The sequence below is a fragment of the Hyperoodon ampullatus genome, assembly GCF_949752795.1.
Source record: "Hyperoodon ampullatus genome assembly, chromosome: 3".
In the NCBI taxonomy this organism is placed as follows: Eukaryota; Metazoa; Chordata; class Mammalia; order Artiodactyla; family Ziphiidae; genus Hyperoodon; species Hyperoodon ampullatus.
In genome coordinates this window covers 119,173,367-119,194,108 of record NC_136916.1, presented here as the reverse complement: position 1 = coordinate 119,194,108, position 20,742 = coordinate 119,173,367, and positions in this window count along the sequence as shown.

The window sequence follows — 20,742 nt, the reverse complement described above, 5'->3', positions numbered from 1 at the left end:
ACTTTTTAGATTAACCTATCCACTACCAATTCTGACTATGGTAAATAGGTTTCATATATGATCCAATGATCATGAACCATTGAGTCATCCCAGAAGCCACAGTGTGGAGTTGCTTGATTCATGTTTCTTTAGCTGTATGGATACAGGAAAGCAGGACATAGAAATTATGAGTGCCTCACAAGTTAGATGACCTGGATTTTAAACCTGCTCCACCACACACTATATATGAGACTTCTAGCAAGTTACTTCACTTCTCTGTACTGTTTCATCACTTGTAAAACCTGTACTCATCACTTGTAAAACCTGTACTTACTTCAAAAGGTAGTTGTGAGGTTTACAAAATTCAACAGACTTGATGTACTTAGCACAGTCCCTGACGCATAATTAGGTGTTCAATAAATGTTGGCTGTCATTGCTGTTAATTATTATTATTATCATTAGCAAGAAAGGGTTAAGGATGTCAATTTCACTTAGATGTTCTCAAAGAGGTTTAAGCGGTTATTTGTCAAAATTTATCATGAAGCCCTCTATTTGGGAGACTTCTAAATCTATCTTTCTGTATTTCAATTTCTATGACTTTCCAGTAGCCTCAGGGCTGATGATTTAGCCTGAGGAAAATACCTGCTTAAAAAAAAAAAAAAAAAAAGAAAAAAGCATGTGACGTTAATCTCTCGTTTCAGGTTTAAATCCTAAAGCCCTGCAGATTCTCTTGTTTCAACCACGTGGGAGATTAGCAGTTAACACACTAAAATCTTGCTGTTTTTTGACCTTTGTCTGAAGAGTAAAAACAGCTATAAAGACTGCTGGGACTGTAGGTGATCCTATCTCTTTAACTATATGGCTCTTGGATGCAAGGACTAATATGGGGAATGAGAAGTATTTCTAATAGTTCATTGTGAACAGCATAATAGCAATTACAGTAGTCCCCCCCTTATCCACAAGGGATACATTCCAAGACCCCCAGTGGATAGTGCTGAATGCTATATGTACTATGATTTTTCCTACACATACATACCTATGATAAACTTTAATTTATAAATCAGGCACAGTAAGAAATTAACAATAACTAATAATAAAATAGAACAAGTATAACAATATACTGTAATAAAAGTGATTTTATAACTTCTCTCTCTCTCAAGATATATTATACAAATTTAATGACTTTTCCATCTTAACTGAGCACTTATACACTGTGGCTGTAATTTTTGCCATTTGAGGTGTGACAGTAAAACGAGCTTGAATTTCTTTTTCCTTTTTCACAATTTCATGGACCGAAGATTTGTTCTTAACATACATCTTAGCACCTCAGCCTATGATTTTTTTTTCTTTCCTTATTAAGTCAAGAACTATCACATTTTCACTTAAAGGAAGCACTTCACAAATTCTCTTTGGCATATCCAAATTGCCAGCATTACTACTCTCGTGCTTTGGGTCCATTATTAAGTAAAATAAGGGTTACTTGAACGCAAGCACTGTGATACCACCACAGTTAATCTGATAACCGAGAGAGCTTCTAAGTGACTAACTGGCGGGATATGCTGGACAAAAGGATGATTCATGTCCTGCGTGGGTTGAAACCGGACGGTGAAAGATTCCATCACACTACTCAGAATGGCGTGCAATTTAAAACCTATGAATTGTTAATTCCTGGTATTTTCCATTTACTATTTTTGGATTGTGGTTGATCAAGAGTAACTGAAACTGTGGAAAACAAAGCCAGGGATGAGAGGGGACTACTGTACTTTTATAGCACTTGCTATATGCCAGCACTGTTCTTTGTACATTAACTATGTACTATTCAGAGCTACTGATTTAGAGGCACTAACTTTATTCACTCCTTAGAATTTCTCCCCTCAGCAAGTGTTTGAGGCCAAGTATTTCAAAGAATATAGAGGATAAATACAATTCCACAAAGCAAATCTGTGTACTAGGCTGATAAGAGAAACAGTGCATGAAGCAGTCAACCTGGTGATTATTAGGGATTGTTCATAGCTAGTTAAGAGGCTGAAGCTGAAAAACAGACCCTGCTTTTATCACTCAATTGCATGATGCCTAAGTGGTCACCGTGACTCAGATCCAATCTGCCATAATGAAGATGAACTCAAATTTGCTCTTTCTGTTCTGAGGGGCCATTTCTCATTTATTCTTCCCTCTGCCCTCTGGAAAAAGAGAGAGCTCAGGAGAATTTCTGTGTCAGTAAATGAAAAATGCTCTGAATTTTCCTAAGGATTGAAAGATATTTCTTTAACCCATGGTTAACATATACATGATCAATCTGGACTTATGGAGAATGTGGGTGACCTCAAATGCTGCAGAAGGAAGCAGTGGACATCACAGGTTCAGTGCCCCCTGGTGGAGTACGATGAAAGGCACCCTCCTTTTCCTTCTGTCCCTAAAATGTCTCTAAGATCTTACAATACTCATGTTATAGTATATCCATTTTTTCCATTGCTTCATCTTATCTTTCCTACTTTCTTTTTTCCTTTGGCCAAATTATTTTACATTTCTATGTTTACATTATTTCATCTTTTTGTAGTTTTGTAAACAAACTTCTTTCTGGACAACTAACCTATCATTAATAAACATGGCTGATGATCAGCCTATGGGGCACAAGCTCAGCTGCCTAGGGTGTTTATGGCTAGCATCAATTCTCACTGCCTAATTTGTCAGTGACTGGGTCACACCAATAGTTAAATATTTTTCATATTTTACCTACATATAAGTATACACATGTATATATGCTTACACATACAGTCAACCTGTGCTTTTAAAACTCTTTGTTCCTTAGGGTCCTCAAAGACTAAAGAATGCAAAGAATATTACCCTCAAATTGAAAATATGTATCCCAACTATATTCAAACAAATATATCATACAAAGTACCTATTTATTTAATGGCCTATAACTAATATCTGTAATTTTTAGGTACTCAATAAAGCAATGAAGATCATTAAGAGTTCATTGTCATCTCCAAGAGCTCTATAGCCATTTGACGTCAGAATTGCTCAAAAGAGAAAGATTCTGCATCTCTGATATGACTGTACATTATGTTTACCCTCAGGCCCAGTCCCATCCATATCTGTAGCTGTGATTTGCCCATGTATTTTAAAAGAGATCTTCTCACTGATTATACCCATAGGGTTATAATACCATCCCAGTCAGGGCTGATTTGCATAAAATGGAAATTACTTTCCATAGAAAGAAGTTTAAAGAAAGAGCTTTGGGTACTTAAAAAATCAACGGTAGAGCTCTAGGTTGGGCTTTGTGGAATGACTCCTATCAAACCACTTCAGAACTGACCTGCCAAGACCACAATCAGGAAATAGGGCAATCAGGAAGCTGCCACTGGAATTTTGACTTCAAGAACGTATGTCTTAGTGATGCTCCAAGCCCTACCTCACAACGCCTACAAAGCTAATAATTGGAGACAAGGATTCCACTTTAGGTAAACCCAGGGTCTCCACAACTCTGTTTTCCAGGAGAAAACAAGAGGAAGAAAAGTTGAAATGCGGTGTCTAATTTCATGCAAGTGCATTTGATTGGCAAAATCTAATCACATCTGAGCCCTTATCAAAGGAGTCCAGGAAATGAAAATTTTAGCATTCTAGTAGTTTTACCAAGCAGAAAGGCATTTTAGAAGAGCATTTTTCAAATTCTACATTGTAAATTACTTGTAAGTCATAAAATCAATTCATTTAATGGGCCATGAAATAAATTGATTTTTAATGAAATGGAATAGAATAGAATATATTCCTATGTAGTAACAGAGGATTGTTTTGCAAAGTCTTCCTATAAAGGAAGGAAGTTTTGACACACACTACAACATGGATGAATCTTGAGGACATTATACTAATTGAACCAGTCAGAAAAAGACAAATACTGTTTGATTCCACTTATATGAGGTACCTACCTAGAGTCATTAAATTCATAGAGGCAGAAAGCAGAATGGTTGTTTCCAGGGGCTGGGTGAGGAAAGAATGGAGAGCTGTCTAATGGATATAGAGTTTCAGTTTTGCAAGATGAAAAAAGTTCTGCAGATTGGTTGTACAACAATGTGAATGTACTTAACACTACTGAACTGTATACCTACATTAAGATGGTGTTTTCCAACTTTAAAAAATCTTTTAAAATTCTTTAATATCCCAGAGCTGGTGTATTCTCCAGTATTCCCTCTCTCAGTGAGCAGCACCTTTATCTACCCAGCGGCTCAAGTCAAGGAGGGGTCTAGGAAGTCATTCTTGACGCTCCCACTTTACACCCAATCCATCATCCCTGTAATTCTAGATAACTCCCAAATCTGCCAACTTCTCTCCACCCCCCACTGCTTTTATCTTAGTTCTCTCACCTACACTATTTGTCTTCCACCAATGATTGTAACAATACAATCACCAAACTTCAGCCAGACAGAGATGTCTAAAACGGAGAATGGATCATTTTACTTCCTCAAGAAAGTCCAAACTCCTTAAACAGACTTACAGGCAAGGACTACATAACCAGGTCACTGGTGATCTCCCCAGTCACATTTCTCACCACTCCATCCAGCCTCACTTTTCATTATGTAGTACTAGTCATACTACAGACTCAGGGTCTGAGGCTGGTCTGGGTTCCAGATGAGTCAAGCACTCATGGTTTTGAGAGACGTTCATACAGCTCACAGCCATCACACTTCTACCCTCTTGCACTACTCAGCTATAATCTTCATTAAATGTGTTTTGATTTGTGCAGCAATGTCTTTGGCCATGATTCACCAGGCCTACCAAGTACATTAATATCAAGAAAGAAGCTATAATGGGCTTTTAACAATATAATTCCCCAGAAAAACAGAACATATTTCAGTCTCTGAAATGTTCCTCTTTTTAAAATGTAGTAATGAAAAGATAATTTGATCTTTCAGACATTCCGATGACATTTTTCCATAATCTGCTCTCTCGTGCTCTCTACTGGGCTTACTCTCTCTTCATATATTAGGAACAAAAAGTTATAATAAAAATTTCATCCCTCATGTACAATTCTACATTATTCTGGCTGAGAAGGCTTCTTTTGCAACTTTTCTTAGGTTTTGTATTTTTTCCTCTTTCATCACCGTTCCATGAATCTCCAAGTCCTCCCCTTAGTGCTGATGCCTCAGGGTTAATGAGCCTCACTGAGGACAGCAAGGGGACTGAGCTGCCTGGCCCTTCCTGTCCTCCTCTTGACCTAGTTGAGATGCTGTCCTCTGCTTTTCGAGAATAGAAATAAAGAGAAAAAATATATCAAATAAACTAGGGAATTAACATTGCTGGGCAAACAGAAGCTCCTAAACTCAATAATGAACAGTGAATTTACATATAATTTTTTTCAGACATCACTCTTGTGGGAACTGACAGTTTATAGTCAAACCTTCTATGCTTTCCTCCCTAATTCCCCATTCTCAGAGACTTCATCCAATCTCAAAACTCAACGCTAAATTCCATCCTGCCAATTCACAACTCTGTCATTGGGCCTGACACTTCACCCAGTGATCCAGTATTTCCAACCATAGTTAAGATCTTTCTATATGAGGTTCCTGCCATTTCCATAAACACAGAATTTCTAAATGGTATTCCTTCCACATCTAAAGCCCCTATTGTTTGTTTATAACCTTATCATTCTCCCAGATACCAGGGTTCAAGTTATCCTACTGAGCACCTAATATGTGTCTCTATGATATGTGCTGGGCCCAGAGAAATGGGGTATAATCCTCACCCCCAACATGTCCCCAGTCCAGCCAGGGATAGTGACAAATAAACCAGAGGGTAGGTGCCAAAGTCTGAAAAGTGTCACACTGTGATCGATCACAGTTTACTTTTCTCTTTCCTTCATCCTTGATATTCAACTTTTCACCAAGTGCTGCTATTTTTTAACCCAATGTTTATAAGATTCATCACTGACACCAGCCTTCTCTCCACTTTGAAACCCTGAAGTTGTCTTTCCCATGTTTTCCTGCATTCAATCAGTCTAAGTACAATCCGAACTTCTTTGGGTTTGTCTCACAGGTTCATTCCTCTTCTTTGGAAGGCTGCCAGGTCATCACGCCCTGTCTTGTGTACTCTAGCATCTTCCTTTTATTGCTTCCACTTCTTCCAATCCATCCAGAACATCAGGCTGAATTTCCTACGGTGTTACATTCCCAAAGCCATTCCCCTACTCAGGAACCTGCTGTGGACTGGATCCTATCCACAACTGTGGGGGACCTTCAGGGGGTCCCCAATGAAGGCCCACTCTAGCTCGCCAAGCTCATCTCCCACTAATCTTTAACACTCTACTCAGGAGTGAGAACCAAGGCTCATTTCCAAATGTGTGCATTTAATAAGCACCCCTACCCTGAAAATCTACTCAAATTCTGCCTGGCCTTAAAGGCCTTAAAGGACAAGCTCAGGTTGCACCTCTTTTCCTGACCATCGTGACTCAACCTAAGTGTTCCTTCTCTGATGTCAACAGGAGTGAGCCAGGTTCCCCAGGTCACCCAAGGCCCAAGGAATCTGCTTAGAAAAGGTTCTGTCTTCTATGTTGCAGAGGTGAAAAGCCAACCAATGTCCTTTTATCTTTTTTATTGTATAAATTCTGTTAGTAAATTCTGGATTTCCAAAATAGAGTAACAAAAGAAGGAAAAGAAATGACTCAGTCTTAAAAAGACAAACTTTTTTGAAAGTGAGATATTTGAGACAGTATCAGGTACCTCCCAGGTTCCAAATGGAATCAAGAACTCACTGCCTTACCAAGCCAGCTCCCAGAAAAAGTATTATAGTAATAATCTCAGCCTTCCCTTCCCCTGCCACATTTGCCCTTCAGGCTGACTTTTTTCCCTTCCACCTTTAAGATTTTACCTTTTCTAACAAAACTTGCTCTCATGGAAGGACCTCATGAGCAAGAAAGAGAGCTGTACTAAGATCTGTGTTCTAGTGCCAGTTCTAAGAGAAGGAGTCAACATCAAGAGAAGTCACTTCACCTACTCTGTGCTTCATTTTCTTTGTCTATGAAATAAGGAAATTTAACAAGATTGAACTCTGCATTCAGTCCTCCCAGTTCTGACATTTTTATACACATGGTACTATATACAGGGTGATTAATTAACCAGTGATTAATAAATAAGTCCTAAGTTGTTACTTCTTGAAGTAATTTTATTTTAGCAGACCAAACACTTTAAGCAAAATAAATTAAGCTAACAATTGTATTTCTCCTGCTCTTATGGAGAAAGACTTTGGGAGAGGGAAAAAAAGGTGAATGAGGTCAACCTGGCTGGCATGATTATCACTCCATGGCAATAACACGACTATAAGATTTTTAAAAGGGTTGATAGTTCAAGCACATAAGAACAAGAAATCAAGCAAAACCTTCATTTCAAAGCATCCATTGGTCTCACTCTATTTCTGGGTCCAATAAATAACACTACTGGTTGAGCAAAGGCATTTCTGTGATTTTTTCAAAAACTGTTTGAGTGCTTCCATGTCATAGGGGTTGTAGGAGCTCACTAATTACTGGTCCAATAGCCAAGAGGTCAGGAAGTTGAAAAAAGAATCCTGAATAAAAATGTAACAGCCATTTTGCTTTTTCCAAGCACAAGAAAAGGCCAGCGGAAGCAGATGTTTGGCCTTTGAAGAGCAGCTTTCAGAGAAGTCATAACCCAAGGGCTGAGTAATACCTCTTGTAAAATGAAAGACTCAGTAACCCCCAGGGGAGAACCCAGATCCAATATTCCAGTCTGAAGGTAAAGGGCAAGATGTTATGTATTTCACTGGAGTGACAGGTACAGCTACTACCTAGAAAAGCCATCTCGTTGAATCAGATCTTTCTTTATCATCCCTTATGTTACAGGGGTAAGATCATGAGCATAAAACAAAGGAAATCATGAGAGAATATTTTCAATCATGAAGCACCCAGTGAAGCATGTAATCAAGTGGAAAACTGTCAGTGATTGCTTATTGTATCTGTACAGGACAGGACATTGGTTTAATGGCTTTACATAAATGGGAAAAGACAACTTGGTAATTGACTTAGTATAATAGTAGACAATGTAGAAAAGATACTTCGGGAGGCAACAGGGCATTAAGTACAATCTTAGGGATACTGAAATCTTAAGGGTGCTGAACACTGAAAAGTATGAAGAGTTGGTCAGAAATTATTCTTTAGATGATATATGTATTTAAAAACAACACTGATTTTTCTGGAGTTTATAAAATTGGCTGAACTGTTAGCAAACAACTGAGTCCATCTCTTCTATTTCCAACAAGAAGCCACTTTTTCTTCATTCTAGAAAAGTCTGAAAAAAGTTTCTCTGGACAATCTTACAAAACTAGATGCAAAGTATTAAAGGAGAGCAGGAAATCAGGAAAGGCCTGAAACTTAAGACAAGTGTTTGCACTCCCCCTCCCTTCATAAACAATGTAAATGCCCCTTTGCCCTACAAATTAAATCCCCTATAACTCCAAAAGACAGTGGAAATTTTTGAATACATTTAGGAATTTCATTGCATCTAAGTCCACCTACAATAAATAGGTCATTGACAACAGACTGGAAATATTTCATAATTTAGAAGAGCTTGTTGTAATATGAGGCACTGAAAGCTTTGACTGCTCTGTACTGTCTCAAATCACAGAGAAAGAAAAGAAATGAGGTGATATCAAAACTCAGTGCCAGAAAGTAATGACATCATGATAACATTATGTTACAGCTTCCTATTCCAACCTAAGAAGCAATAATAAAGTAGTGAAGGAGAATTTTGGAGAAACAGTAATGGCAGAAGAGGGTGAGCAAGAACTGGAGCTATGTAGCATGGAGTTCCCTGTCCTTTCTCCCTCAGCCTCCTTCAAGACTTCTCCCCCTTGAACTTTTACCCCATGCAGAAATTAACAGATCTTAGTTATGCTGGGAATAAACTCATGTAGAATAAAAACTGCTAGTAAAGGGAACATGATAGGACCCATTTCTTCACAATATGAATCCACTGTGTAGCAAACAAGGGCAGAGAACTAACCAAGGAACAGAAAAAGATTGTGTTAAGATGAGAATTTTTGTTAAGTTACTCCTGGTCCCTCAATTTCACCACCTCTGTTTTTCCTGTATCTTCACAATGGGATGGAGAAAAGTGATATTTATTCAACAAATATTTTATTACTATTATTATTATTATTACTGTGAGACACCTTGGCCATTACCAAGATAAAACATGGACTTCCCTAAAAGGATTTGTACTTTAATAAAAAAAATTCCTTCCTTCCTGAACAATTTTGTCTTCTGGCTTCCACAACATCACCCTCTTGCTCTCCTCTCACCTTTCTAAGAACATTATTTTTGTGTCCATTTTGCATTTTCCATTAGCTTTTTCTAATTCCATAAATTACAAACTATTCTTGAGGAAATGCCTTCTTCCAAGGTTTCAACTACCACTTTTTTGCAGTTTACTCACCAATCTAGAATACCAGAGCCCAGCTATTTATTAAAATTCCATTTCCTATTTCAGTTGCATTCTGGACCACCTCCAGGTGAATATCCCAAAGGCATGTCCCCCTCAAATGTCTAAAACAGAATTTATTTTCCCATTCCCCTTTATCCTTTACCCTTTCCTAATCTCTTAGGTTTACTTCTTCCAGAGGCAAACCCCTAGACGAGAATGTCAGTGCAAATAGTTTATCTGGATGATGATCCAAGAAAGACTACTCAGGGATTGGCGCAGCAAGACGAGGGAGAAAAGGCAGCCAAAAAGGCTTAGTTATCAAACAAGTTACCACTATGGGAACCTAGAGCTATATCCCACTGGGGAACTCTGCGAATAGAATACAAAACTCAGAGTAACCCCACCTGCGGTGCAAAGATGCCAAGGCATTTACCCACAACTCCCGTCAAACACTGGTTGAGGGTGTTACCAGGACATTAATTCTCCAGCACTTCCCATGTCCTTTGCCTCTGCCACCAGAGAAAGCCCTCAGGCGTTGGAAGCGCACTTCAGCTTTCAGGCTGTGTTCTGCGTTTTGGTCAATGGCGCCACACCATCAGTGACCCCAGCTAGAAATCTTAACAATCATCCATGATTTCTCCCTCTTCCTTGTCCCCCACTTTTACTTAGACACCAAGTCCTGTTGATTTTACTCCCATTATAGTGTTAACTTTGTTTGCCCTTCTCAATCCTTGTGCTATTGCCTTGTGTTGATGCCTTTCTTAAAATATTGCCATGAATGGATTTCTATCTGGTCTTTGTCCTCCAGTCCCCTCCTTAGAGCTGCCAGCAGAGTCACCATCTTTTATACTATTCCTGGAGAGATAAGAATAATAATAACAGCCAATAATGCTAAATGTTCTCTCTATGCCAGGTACTAGACTAAGTGCGTTACATGCATTATCTCACTTAATCCACACAACAAATTTATAAGACAGGCAATGGTTTTTATCCCCATTCTATCGATGAGGTCACTGAGACTTAGAGAAGTTAATAAAGTCAGAGCTCATAAGATCAGAGAAGGAATCCAAACCCAGGCAGTCTACCTCCAGAACTCTGGTGATTAACAACCATACGATGTGGATATCACCACTGTACTCAGTCATCTGTTTACAGTGCAAATCTAATTATGGCATTCCCCCAATTAAAAGCCCAGCCCTAGCGCAGTGGCTTTCTAACACTTTAATGATCAAAGTCCTAACTTTTAAGCGTGACGTGACACCGCATCGCATACTGGCCTCAAGTTCTAGCTTATCTTTCTCCACCTGCACTCACATAATGTTAGTTAATAAATTTGAGCCACAAGAAACAGGAAGCAGTGTGTTTGACTGAAATATGGGGTGCTTTGAGAAGAGTCATAGATGATAAGCCTGTGTTCATATCACAGAGGCCTTCTATAAATCACTAGATCAAAGAAGCTGTATGTCCCTCCAAAAGGTAACCACCTGCCTCAGCCTTCAGCAGTTCTAAAAAGCGGTCAGGACTTTCAACCTCACACCATGGCCTGAGCCAGTTGCGAGGCTGGCTGACCTGCAGACCTGTCCACGAAGTCCTTGCAGTCACCAGCAGGTGCTGTCTGGTTTCCTGCTGTTCCCTTTGCCTGCCTATGTATGCCCCGCCCTTCCTTCCGTGGCCACTCCAACTGTTTCTTCCTCTACGAGGTCTTTGCCTGCTTCTCACATCACCCTTACTCTGCTCTGAACTCAAAAGAGTCTCATTGTCTGTCAACCAGCACTGCCTTGTATTCTTATGAGGTCATTTCATTTTCCCCTGAAAGTAGAGCCTGAGTACATAAGGGGTTAGAAGGCATCTTATATTTCACTGAATGCCCTCCAGCACCTAGCATGTAAATGATTTTCAATAGACAGTTGGATGAATAAATAAGATGACCCATCAAGATTCTTTCCAAGCCTATGATGTTTTAAGTCCTAACGTTCTCACATTTTGAATGTATGCTACCATAGTAAATTACACATATCACTGTTGAAAGAATATTAAATTCTGAAGGTCAACTCAGGTCTAATTAATAATAAGCAATAGGCTATATTTCATATATGAAAGTGACCCCCTATCAGTAAAGCAAATATTGTGAAAGTTAAATATTCACAGGGCTGGCTGTTATCAGACTAAATGGTGTTATGGGTGGTTAATATTGCACAGGACAATTCTGTTATCCTTTTAACAGGATACTAATCGGCCACCACACCCCTGCCAGTTCCCCTGCTCTGCCTCCTCCTTACGATTTTGTAGGTTAGCAATTAGGATATAGATGCAGTGAGACATATTTCCCTGACAAGGAGTAAAAAAATGTCAGTAGGTAAATAAGAAAATTACATTTTACAGAAGAATTCATTTCCCAATGTTGGAAACATATGCAGATTGTTGCAGTTTTGGGTCTACTCACACTGCTAATACCTCATGTGAGATGATTAAAACTTTCTCTTCTCAGGAGAGAGATGGATGTGGAATTATATTTTCAGCATGGAATCAGCATTTTATCATCAAAGTGGCCACAAGAATTATGTTACAATTGTGTTACAGTATTTCTGCTGTGAAACATTATGCAGCACAGAGGTGGGAGAAATGGAAATTGACCTTCATTAGAATGATGATACCACCCTACGGCTGGAGACAGAAGGCAGCCTTCCTACCCAGTAGTGAACTTCATTGATGAGTGGGAGGAAGAAGCTCTTTGTGGCCAAATCACAGTAGTACAGCACAACATGCTAAATCAGCTCCAAGTTTCCTTTGTTCAAAATCAATTTTAAAGGAAATTGTGTTTCAGTGAAGATAGCTCTTTCCCCTGCGATGTGGCTGCTAACATAAAATCCGGTATCAAAAGACACACTTAGTTAACCAGAATAGGTGATTCTCTTTCAAAGTACAGTTCTTAGAAAAAGGATTTTCACTTGTTTATTTCAGCTTATTTATGGTAGTAACACTCTATTCTTTCTAATTTTATACTAACCACTAATGTAAAATATATATACACCTAAAGAAAGTATTTTTGAAATGTAATAACATAATTTAATAGCAAGAATCTTAGCCTCAAACTCTGTATGATATTCATGAAAATGGAGAAGTTAGTATAAGAAAAATTAAAGAGAAGGAGGGCATGACAATGTCTTCAATAACTTTTACAGGCTGGTGTCAAACACAGACTAAAAAAATTATTTTGAAAACTTAAAATAGCCACTAGTTGAATGATGTGTACCTTCAAAATAACTGCAGAGATTCAAGTAAAAAAATCATAGTTTATATAGAAATTCATTTGGAAAAACTATTTAGAAATATTAAGTATATTATAAAATATTTAGACATAAATTTCGTACTGTGATCCAGCAACTTCATTTCTAGGAACCCAACTAAGAAAATAATCACTGATGCAGAATTGTTGGAAAAGACTGGAGGAAAAAAAAAATCTATCCATATGATAGACAACCATGTGACCTTAATGTGGGGACCATGAAAATGTCCCCCATAGACCTCCAACTACAGGAAATATAATTGACCAAGGGCCTACTTGGCTGCCGCATTTTTTTTTTTTTTTTTTTTTTTTTTTTTTTTTTTTTTTTTTTTGTGGTATGCGGGCCTCTCACTGCTGTGGCCTTTCCCGCTGCGGAGCACAGGCTCCGGACGCGCAGGCTCAGCAGCCATGGCTCACGGGCCCAGCCGCTCCGCGGCATATGGGATCCTCCCAGACCGGGGCACGAACCCGTATCCCCTGCATCGGCAGGCGGACTCTCAACCACTGCGCCACCAGGGAGGCCCGGCTGCCGCATTTTGAAATCCATTGTTCCACCTGCACTGAAGCTATACCTCCCAAGGCCTGCCCCCAGCTAATGACCAAAGAGACAAAATATAATACTAGGACAGACTCATTCCTGGGTCAGTCTTGCATGGAGGTATGATGGCTATCTCAGTCTTATCTGACTCCCTTTCTATTTTCTCTCACACAAGCACTTCTAATAAAATCCTTGCAGGTTTAATTTGCTTTGCAACCACCTAGAGGGGTGGGATAAGGAGGGTGGGAGGGAGACGCAAGAGGGAGGGGATATGGGGATATACGTATGCATATAGCTGATTCACTTTGTTATACAGCAGAAACTAACACAACAATGTAAAGTAATTATACTCTAATAAAGATGTTAAACAAAAATCATTGGGTTTTGATACAACAGTCTCTCTCTCTCTCTCTCTCTCTCTCTCTCTCTCTCTCTCTCTACCAGATTGTTTTTAAGTTGCTAGTCTCTTAATTTCAAATCCTTTTCCAATATCCTGCATTTGTACTCTCCTCATGATTGCTGGTTTTGATATCATATTTGTGTGTGGATGATTTCCTACCTTTACTGTGTGTTTGCCTTTACCAGTGAACTTTCCCATTTTCTTGTTTCTAGTTGTGCCCTTTTCTTTTCTGCCTAGAGAAGTTCCTTTAGCATTTGTTGTAACGCTGGTTTGGTGGTGCTGAATTCTCTTAACTTTTGCTTGTCTGTAAAGCTTTTGATTTCTCTGTTGAATCTGAATGAGAGACTTGCTGGGTAGAGTATTCTTGGTTGTAAGTTTTTCCCTTTCATCACTTTAAATATATTTTGCCACTCCTTTCCGGCCTGCAAAGTTTCCGCTGAAAAATCAGCTGATAACCTTATGGGGATTCCCTTGTGTGTTATTTGTTGCTTTTCCCTTGTTGCTTTTAGTAGTTTTTCTTTGTCTTTAATTTTTGTCAACTTGATTAATAGGTGTCTCGGTGTGTTCCTCCTTGTGTTCATCCTGTATGGGACTCTGTACTTCCTGGACTTGAGTGAGTGTTTCCTTTCCCATGTTAGGGAAGTTTTCGGCTATTATGTCTTCAAACACTCCTACCCCTCCTACTGTCTTCTTCTTTGTTTTTGGATGCAGGATATCTTTTTTGGTAGGTTCCAGTCTTTTTTGTCAATGGTTATTCAGCAGTTTGTGGTGATTTGGTGTTTTCGTGAGAGGAGGTGAGCTCAAGTCCTTCTACTCTGCCATCTTATCCTCTACTTCTCAGTCAGCAGCAACAACTCTGTCAATATGTCCTCATCAACCAAATGAGCAATGCCAATGTGAGACCCAGGACCACTCACCCAATGGAAGAATCCCAGGTTGAGGCATCAACCAAATGAGCAATGCCAATGTGAGACCCAGGACCACTCACCCAATGGAAGAATCCCAGGTTGAGGCAGGGGACAGGCAGACTGCATGTAATATCTGGAAATTGCTTGACAGTTTACAGACTGTTCTCAATGGACTTCCCTTCCCTGGTGAGCTTCAAAGCTTCCAAGATCTTGGCAGCTGGGAAGTGAAAGGCAGAGGGAGGGAGCATGGGGCAGGAGAAGTGCCTGGACGTGTGCCTATGGGGTGGCTGCCTGAGGGACCCCTCAATCAAAATCATTGGGGACTCACTTCTAGAAATCTATATTTTTAACAGACACATCAAGTGATTCTTACACACACAAATTTGAGAACTGCTGATCATTCCCAGGCCCTCTCCCTACTCCCCTACCACTACTATCACCCTCATCTAAAAACACCAACAGCACCTAGATTGTCCTCTAATCCAAACCTAATTCTCTAGATCAACTTCTGAGAAACAAGTATACTTATTTTTTGGGGGGGGGGCGGGTTATGCGGGCCTCTCACTGTGGTGGCCTCTCCCGTTGCAGAGCACAGGCTCTGGACGCGCAGGCTCAGCGGCCATGGTTCACGGGCCTAGCCGCTCCACGGCACGTGGGATCTTCCCGGACCAGGGCACGAACCCGTGTCCCCTGCATCGGCAGGCAGACTCTCAACCACTGTGCCACCAGGGAAGCCCCCACAAGTATATTTATTTCTAATCCTGAATACTAACAATCCTCCAAAGAGATGCTGTCAATGTGCCCAAAAAACTTGAAAAATTGTTGCTGGCAGGTTTACTTAAAATTGGAGGTTCTTCTGTTCTTGTGTTCTTACTAGGATGACCTATATTTATTTGGAAATTAAAGCATCTTTCACAATGTGAAAGTAGCTTCAGCAGCTTTTCCATTACTTTTTTTATTTATTTATTTTTTTTTTTTTTTGCGGTTTGTGGGCCTCTCACTGTTGTGGCCTCTCCCGTTGCGGAGCACAGGCTCCGGACGCACAGGCCCAGTGGCCATGGCTCCCGGGCCCAGCCGCTCCGCGGCATGTGGGATCTTCCCAGACCGGGGCACGAACCCGTGTCCCCTGCATCGGCAGGCGGACTCTCAACCACTGCGCCACCAGGGAAGCCCAGCTTTTCCATTACGTTAGCTATAATTTTATAAACTGATTTGAAAAGCAGTAGTAGCAGTAGGAGTAAGAACACTAGTAGATAATAGTTGACTGTATTGAATGCTTTTCCTATATCAAGCCCTGTGCACTTTATATTCAACTATTCTTGAACTTGCGTTATATATGTCTGCGTTGGTGGTTATATTTAGACTTTCTTGAGGCTTAAACCACTTCGTTCACATAGTTGCCATAGTGCTTTACCCCAGGCAAAACACTGTTCCTTCGTATCTTGCCCCTCACTCTTATTCTCAGGCAGCAAAATATGGATTTGGAGGAAGCCTTCCTCTTAATGAAGTCTCAACTGAAATATAATGAATTCTAAATGATACCATATCAGCAAACCCAAAGGAAGATCCCTAAAAGGATATATCACCTAAGATGATTTATGGCATTGATTAGTCTTAGCTGAGGTAGGAAAACACATGTAACAAGAAATGCCTACCTAGTGCAGTTTCCATAGCAGCAGATGTACCAGGATTCTAGGCTGTGCCAAGACTCTTTCTTCCATTGTGAACCCTGTGAATTTCCTACTAGCAACTACAGTGGGTGACTTTGGTCCTTTGACACAGGAAAAAAATTATTTAAAGTTTTGAACATATACTAGTTCTGGTAAAAAGACAGATGGCTCTTTAAAATGTGCAATAAAAGTAGTCTCTAGGGTCTTCTGAAAGTTAAAATATGTGAGAAATCATTGTGATGCCATTTGGCCCCTGAGGTTGTGAGCATTTCATTTCCTAACTTCTGCCTTTTCCTGTTCTATTTGGGCAACACTAGTGTCCTACATCACAAAAAGGAAAGCTCTGTTCAGAAAACTATCTTTGCAGAAAAAAAAAAACTGTATTCATTTAGGATCACAAAAAAATTTTTGTTTTATCTCTTGAATAAGATAAAATGCTTCTTTTGAGATACATTTTTGGCGGCCTTTGAAATTGTGTGTGATGTGTGATGGGGGGTGGGGCGTAGAGCACTGTATTAACATATTCACTGTAATCAGGAAAATACATCACTAACCCCATATTTGTTTCTAACAACTCTGGCTAACAAATTCTTACCTCTCTTCAGAAAAAGTGCCTGTTAGACCTTACATGGAGCTTTCAGGCCAGAAGATAGAACTAAAGATGGCATAGGGTATGGAATAAGAGCTAAGCCAGTGATGAAGGCGCAGACCTGAGAATCAGGAATTCTCTGTTCAGGCTCTACCATTAACAAGCCATGGAATCCCAGGCAAGACTGTGAATCAGTCCAACCAAAATCTCTTTCAGCTCTCTGGGGGTGGAACACTGCTGTAGAAACACAGACTTCCAACTGGCAATATTACAAAACACTCAGTGTCCATCCCTAGCCAAGCCCTCACCAGTGTTCAGTAATATTATACTACTGTAGAGAGAGAAAAATTTAAGAGTTCAAATTAAAAGAGTAACAAAGACAGACAGGTTATAAAAGTGAAAGGAATGTCAAAGAGGAGCTTGGTCAAAGAACATGGTCTTCACTACTCTGATGTGTGAAGCTCACAGTCTTCTGCCATCGATCCTGATATCTATTGCATTCCTGGTGGAGATCTCAACCTGAGGGGCTCCATGGACACGCATCATATGGCTGTGCATCCCCCGAAACTGTACGGAAAATTAGGGGCTTATGTGTCTTCTCCTGGGAAGATGGATCATTGCTTCCTTAAGTTTTCCATAGAGATTCATGACCAAAATTATTTTTATATACTAAATAAAGAAAGGCAAGTGACATTATCCACACCAGCATGAAGATGGTCTATTTATCTTTGAATCTACAGTTCTGTGCATGATATACCTCAAAAAAGTTTCATGAAAGAATGAATGGCTTAATGAACGGAAGAACAAATGCACAAACTCCTTTTGGGAATAAGTTGCTGGAAACTGAGACGCACCCTGCCTGCCTCAAGGAGCACAGCTAATCAGAAGCCTCGATTCCTCAAATGAGCTGTGATCTCTGCTTCCCCATGGCAATTTGTGAACAAAATCCCACTGCTTTCCTTTCGACTAGATATAGTGCTTGGTATTATTGTTCATGGTCAATTAGTTTCAATGGAAAAATGGAATCCATCATAATATTCATTTTTCTAATGGAAAAGTAAGAAGCAATCTTCTCTGAAATAGGGATGCATGATAAAGAACTTACTGGAATAGAATTGAAAAGGAGAGCACTATTCTTGGGCCACCATATTAGGGTTATAGGAGCCAGTACCAAGCCAGAGATACTTGTCCATCAGGCCACAAGCCAAAATCTTTGGGTTTCAAGTCTGCCCATTAATTTGAGAGGTCATTAAACTACTTTGGCTCCTACTCATAACCCAAGAATACAGGTGTCTTTGGTTTATTTACTGCACTTGTTGTTCTCACTCTGGTCTCATTCCAACCAAGAGCTGTCTTTTTCATGTTCCCATTGCTGACATTCTGTTACCCTGACCATTTTCCAGGCAGGCCCCACTGATAGAGCTCTCAAAGCTGCCTTGTACAAAAGTCTGCCTCTTCATGTTCTTCAAAAAGTATTGATGCTTATTTTGCATAGAAAAACCAAGCGTCTGCCTCCATCTTCCTACCCCCAACACAAGACGGCTGTTGGAGTCCCATTCAGGAGCCAGGAAGGTTCCTGCTGCTTCTGTGAGTATGTCATGAGACTTGTGCTGCAGGACAGTGTGTAGAATCTACAAAGTACTTTGACTTCTGCTTCTCCTCTGTATACACCATCTTTAAAAATTCAAAGTTCTGTCTTCCAGGGCAGTGTGCCTAAAAGATTGACCTTGGGCAGGAGTGTTCCCTCACTCCAACTGAATTGAGACAGGCCCAAAGGCTACAGATCTTTGAAGGTTCAATTGTGGCCAAAACTCATAGGTTCTAGCTATGGGACTCACACCAGACTTTCATGGGCCTGATGAAAGGTACTTTAGCTATCTCTGTGACATTCAAGGACACTCACTTCATATAGGCTAAGGTATTAGAGTGGTGTATCTCCGCTCAGTCTAGCTCACCTTACCTTGCCCTAGATCATTCAACAGCTGCCTATTGAGTACTTATTTTTTATTCCTATATTATGTTAAGCATTAGGAATAAAAGTCCCTACCCCAAGGATTTTACAGTTTAACAAGACAATGAGATAACTGTGGTTAAAAAAAAGCTTATTACAATGAAGTGTGTTCTATTAGTTAATATTGTTCTTTAAAAGATTGGCCATTGTCATTAAGCAGGAGAAATAAATGAGGCAAAAATAAAAAGGAAAATGCAAAATTATCATTATTTGTAAATGATATGGTTACATAACCATAAACCCAAGAGAGACAACTAAAAAGCTATTAGACACAATGAGATAATTCAGCAAAATCTCTGGTTATAAAATTAATGTCCCCAAATCGATTGCTGTCTTGTATACAAATAATTACTGCTGAGAAAATACAATGAAAAGATAAAATAGTTAAAATAAATATAAGAAGTATATTGGGGCTTCCCTGGTGGCGCAGTGGTTGAGAGTCCGCCTGTCGATGCAGGGGATACGGATTCGTGCCCCGGTCCGGGAAGATCCCACATGCCGCGGAGCGGCTGGACCCGTGAGCCATGGCCGCTGAGCCTGCGCGTCCGGAGCCTGTGCTCGCAATGGGAGAGGCCACAACAGTGAGAGGCCCGCGTATCGCAAAAAAAAAAAAAAAAAAAAAAAAAAAAAAGAAGTATATTGTATCTATGTAAAAAAATAACTTTTAAAATTCTACTAACAGATACAATGCAAGATGAATAAATAAAAAGACACCTGTTCATAGAAAAGCAAAATAAATATTACCAACATCAGTTATTCTTAAAACAATGTATATCATTAATGCATTACTATTTGTAAAATACTAGTTTTCTTAGTAACTCACTACACTATGAAACCTACATTAAAAAGTTGGTACTGGCACAGGAGTACACTAACAGATCAACAGAACAAATTTAAGAGTTCAGAAATAGATCATATATTTTTTTAATTTAGTATACAAAAAGTAAAATTTTTTATATCAGTGGGGAAAAGATAGATTTATCCAAAAAAATGGTCTGGCATTTCGGCAAAACCAAAAATGGATGGCTAATTCAGTCCTTCAACCAAAATAAATTCAAGATGAATCAATAATGTAAAGAAGAAAAAACTAAAACTAATAGATAATAAAAGCCAAGATAGAAAAGAAAATCTCACAGAGATCCACGGGGACAAGTACAATATGTGGACATGGGTTAGTGGGGAGCTGGAAGTGAGGGGTGAAAGAATGGGTAAGACAAGGCAGAGATATGTCATGCCCTATTAAGAAGCAACAAATTAACAGAATAAAATAATAAGTCACTAAAAATGTACTAGAGGTTTCAGCTACAACATGCAAAAAGCTTAGAATTCTTTACCCCATCCTTACAACAAGAAAAAGCTGAAGGAACTGAAAACTAATAACTTTTCTTAAACCCATGAAAGAACTGAGTTTGCAGGGGAAACAACCACTCCCAAATCTGAAGAAATGGGCAAATCCAGGGAGTGACAGTCAAAATCTGCCTATCTATAGCAGAAACCACTGGAGCTATAAACTTGTAAGAACACTTAAATGGTAACCTTGAATAATTAGAAAAATGTCCTGGTGTCTCTGGTAGGAGGAAAAGAAGAGGAATCCTTGTGAAATACATCCAGAGTCTTCTATATAGCAAAGGCCTACTCTCCAGAACAAAAGACTCTACCAGAGCTTGTTTCCGAGCCCTGGGACTCCAGCCCTCAAAGCCTTCCTGTCTCATCTAGGGGAGGTGTGGGAGAGAGGAGAAGCTATTAAAAAAAAACTCTTGTGAGGATCTCAGGCCATAGACACAGGCCCACAAAATATCACACACACCAGGGAGACTCCAGTGTGATACCAGTGGATTATAGCTGAAAAAACTTCAAGACACAGATCCTCTTGGAGGAGAAGGACTTAGGGAAACCCAAAGTCAAGAGGGGAGATAAGAGCAGGGCACCC